The sequence below is a fragment of the Solanum lycopersicum genome, chromosome 12, assembly GCF_036512215.1.
Source record: "Solanum lycopersicum chromosome 12, SLM_r2.1".
Taxonomy (NCBI): domain Eukaryota; kingdom Viridiplantae; phylum Streptophyta; class Magnoliopsida; order Solanales; family Solanaceae; genus Solanum; species Solanum lycopersicum.
The window spans coordinates 60,378,561-60,383,300 of record NC_090811.1 but is presented as its reverse complement, the minus strand read 5'-3'; the positions used below and the strand labels follow the sequence as shown (position 1 = coordinate 60,383,300).

The following is a 4,740-nucleotide window of genomic DNA, read 5'->3' as shown; positions in this document are numbered from 1 at the left end:
ACCATTTCATTCCAACAATAGATAATCTACTCTCTTCTTCTAATATATCATCACCATTGTTGATAAATTCTCCTAAATTCAAATATTATTTTGTATTGTTCATTTATAACGAGATCAAATCAAAGTAACTGCTACAAAAAAAAGTTTCAATTCTAAGTGGATCTTGATTGTTTGTGTTTGGAAGAAATGGATCTAAAATTTGATTATGTTATGCCACAACACAAAAGGATCAAAGGGAGTATGGTAGAGAGTTTTTGTCTACTGGTGTTCTTCTAAGGCTTTCTTAATTTGGTTACTGTGTTATGGATGTGGTAATACCAATATTACTTTGATATATCCCTTTAAATATGTGTATCCAACAAGTAGTAATTTTAATTAAGATTCAAGTTGTATTTTTAGTAATGTGATATATGAACATGTATATGTATCCACCATTAAATTTTGAATACATGTTTTTTAACAACATGATGATATTAATGATACGACAGATACTCTACAATCATGATTTGACCTAAATTCATGTGTTTCAGCTGCATTTCACATTTAGACACACATAATTAAATGTATGTGCTTATTATGTATTCGAGATACATATTTTTAGATATAACGTATGAATTTAGATACACATAATTATGTATATGCTTACTGTGTATTCGAGATACATGTTTTGGATATAACATATGCTTGATACCTGATACGTCAAATCAATACTAGATACAAATAAAAAATACATGAAATTATTAGATATAGGTAAATAGATACATAAAATTAATACTAGATACGCATAACAAATACATGAAATTAATATTAGATATATATAAATGGATACATAAAATTAATACTAGATACCTATAAGAAATATGATACATATGAATTTACTTGTATGATACTCATCTAAAAGCCCGTTTGGGTGGATTTAAAAAAAGCAACTTTAAAAAAGTACTTTTGAAAGTGCTGAAACTTATTTTTAAAATAAGTAGTTATGTGTTTGGATAAAAGTGTTTCAGTTGAAAAAAAAATTGTTGATGTGTTTGGCAAATAAGTGCTTGTAAACATTTTTTATGAAAATGTCTGAAATACCCTTAAAACTGTTAACATGATAAAAAATTGATTAATGTAAGGTTTTTATACTTAAAAAAATTAAAACAAAACTAATTTATATTTTATATCATAAGTAATAATATTTCCTATCGTTCACATATTTCTTTATCATCACAATATTTATAATAATAATAATAATAATAATAATAATAATAATAATAATAATGATGATGATGATGATGATGATGATGATGATGATGATAAAAGTAAAAATAAAAAAATTATAATAATAACGGAAAAGGGTCTGATATAACCCTCAACTTTGTCATTTGGAGCTGATATTCCCCTCATTATAAAAGTGGCTCATATATGCCCTTACCGTTATACAAACGGCTCACATATACCCCTGCTGTTACAAAATTGCTCACATATACCCTTCACTTAACGGAAGTTAAAAAATTAGTTTTAAATTTAAATTTCTTAATTCTAATTTTTTAAAAAAAATTATTTAGGGGTATATATGATTCTTCTATCAAAGTTCAAGGTATATTTTAATTTTTTTCATACATAAATTATTTTTTGACTTCTTTTATTATAATTATTTGAGTTTCATATTCTTATTTTATTTTTTTCTTTCATTCCTTAGTTTAAAGAAACAAAAATTAAACTATTTTTTTGTGTGTATTGTACTTTAATTTCGTATTTGAAGAAAAAATTTGGTCATCTACAATAAGTTTTACAAGAATATTAGTGAAACATAAATAAATTTGATTATCAAAATAATAATTATAAATTAGTCATTGAAACAAAAAAAAGTCAAAAAAAAATATGTCTGACGAGGATTAAATTTACTCATATGGGATTATATTTTTTAGAAAAAAATAATAAAAATTTTGATTAATTTTTTTTTCCATTTTCGGTAGAGGAAAATGGTATATGTGAGTCATTTGTTTACAAGTAGGGGTATATATGAGCCACTTTCATAACAAGGGGTATATCAGCTCTAAATGACAAAGTTGAAGGGTATATCATACCCTTTTCCCTAGTAATAATAATGTTGTAAAGAATTATGGATGCCATGTGGCCCCCAACAATTTGTGGAATTACATCACTTGTAGTAAGTGTAAATTCAAGGCTCATGCCATGTGGTACTAACCCGTTGGAGGGACACCATCACTTGACCAATTAAAATAGTCAAGTCGTACATTTGTAACTCATCTTTTTGCTATAAATAGCCATGACATTTACAAAGAATGATATACATATTGAAATATATTACTTCTTCAATTTTCCTTCTTTTTATACTAATCTTAGTAAGTTCTTTTATAACAAATAATAATAATAAATAATAGTAATAAAATAACAACAACAACAACAACAACAACAACAACAACAACAACAACAACAACAACAACAACAACAATAATAATAATAATAATAATAAAAGAATTAAGGGCAAAAATATAATATACTTGGTCAACATAAAATGACTTTTAAGTTGAAAAAAAAGCATCCCTCACCTAACTTTTAACTTTTAGCTTAAAATAAGTTATTTTTGACTTAAAATAAGTCACTTTGATAATTGTCAACACTCTAATAAGTCAAAAAGTGACTTTTAAGTCAGTTTGACCAGCTTTTAAGCTCATTCAAACATGTTCTAAGTGTTTAGTTTGTTGGATACATCATATATTGATAATAGATGTATCAAATAAATGAATTTATTATTTTAAGAGTAATAATTTGATTAAATCCCTTGACAACTAATCTAGCTTTGTACCGTGGAACTGGATTACCATCTTCATGTTTCACCCGAAAAATCCACCTGTTTTTCAAAGCTTTTCTGTCTTTAGGTAACTTAACCAAATCAAAGGTATGATTATCATGCAAGGATTTAATCTCATCTTCCATAGCATCAAACCACCTTTCTTTTTCTTCACTTTCCATGGCCTCATCAAGACTCTCAGGTTCTCCCCCGTCAGTCAAGAGTACATACTCATTGGGAGAATAACGAGATGAAGGAATTCTCTCTCTACAAGATCGTCTGAGAGAACTCTCTGGAGCATCTATAATTTGTTGTTGGACAACCACATCATCTTTCACTGGAGCATTAACAACATCATGCCGGTCATTCTGAACATGATCACCATCTTTATTATCAACTTGATTTTCATCATTATGAAGATTTTCTTCCGGTGCAATAGTCAAAGGAATTGGATCAACATCAACTAAGCTCTCACTACTCTGAAAATCAGCCTTGTCAGCTTTGTCAAAATCTTCAATTATTTGGTCTTCAAAGAACACAACATCACGGCTTCTAACAAGTTTCTTCTCAACAGGATCATAGAAACGATAGCCAAATTCATCTTGACCATAACCAATGAAGATACACTGCCTAATTTTAACATCCAACTTTGACCTTTCATCCTTAGGAACATGTACAAAGGCTTTACACCCAAAGACTCTAAGATGATCATAAGAAACATTCTTACCAGTCCAAACTCTGTCAGGGACATCACCATCTAAAGCAACAGCGGGAGATAAATTGATAACATAAGCAGCAATATTAAGTGCTTCTGCCCAAAAGGAATCTGACAGCTTAGCATCTGAAAGCATACATCTAACCCGCTCAACTAGAGTTCTGTTCATCCTCTCTGCTAAACCATTTAACTGAGGAGTCTTTGGAGGAGTTTTCTGATGTCTAATACCCTGCTCTCTGCAATATCTATCAAAAGGACCAATATACTCACCACCATTATCTGAGCGGATGCATTTCAATGTCTTCCTTGTTTGTCTTTCAACCAAGGCCTGAAAACTCTTGATGTCACGACCCAAAACGAGCCGCGAGTGACACCCACACTTTCCCTCCTATGTGAGCGAACCAACCAATCTAAACCCAACATTTCAAACATAATAAACATAAAAATAATGCGGAAGACTTAAAACTCATTAATGAAATCAATAATCAACTTCTAAAACTCAAACTTATCATTATCCCCAAAATCTGGAAGTCATCATCACAAGAACATCTATTCTCAAATTCCTAAAGCTAAGAGTATCTAAGAAACTAAACATAAACAACAGCTAGTCTATGCCAGAACTTCAAGGCATCCAGACATGAAGAAGATGATCCAGTCCAAGCTAGAAGCTTTTACTCACCCTGAAATCTGGTGTGACGAAGACTGGCTAGAGTTGCGGTTGAGTTGAAGACGACGGTACGTTTGCTGCACTCCACAAATAATAAAAAGAAAACATGCAAGTAGGGGTCACTACAATACACAGGTACTGAGTAGGTATCATCGGCCAACTCAAAATAGAAAATAGTATATATCAAATAATATCATAAAATCAACTACAATACTCAACAGGTAGCATCACGAGTACGAGAATCATTGATGAATAACGCCAAGTACACCCATGAGGACTCAAGCCTCCATACCATACTCATTTGGGAAATATGTTCATTAAATTGAGAATATTAACATATTTCAAGATTCATTCTCTTTACTATCCTGGTGTCGGAACGTGACACTCTGATCCTCATCATACTATCCTGGTGTCGGAACGTGACACCCGATCCACTATTACTATCCTAGTGTCGGAATGTGACACCCGATCCTCGATTACTATCCTGGTGTCGGAACGTGACACCCAATCCTCTATTACTATCCTGGTGTCGGAACGTGACACTCTGATCCTCAT

At 30.9% G+C, this 4,740-nt stretch overlaps 1 non-coding gene across 1 annotated transcript; it reads right to left on the bottom strand.

The window, feature by feature from the left end:
- Nucleotides 1–1,449: 1,449 nt before the first annotated feature.
- Nucleotides 1,450–1,578, bottom strand: MIR10542 (microRNA MIR10542). The gene has a single exon (NR_161786.1). It is a non-coding gene; the product is annotated as a microRNA MIR10542 (primary transcript).
- Between the last annotated feature and the right edge of the window lie 3,162 nt (nt 1,579–4,740).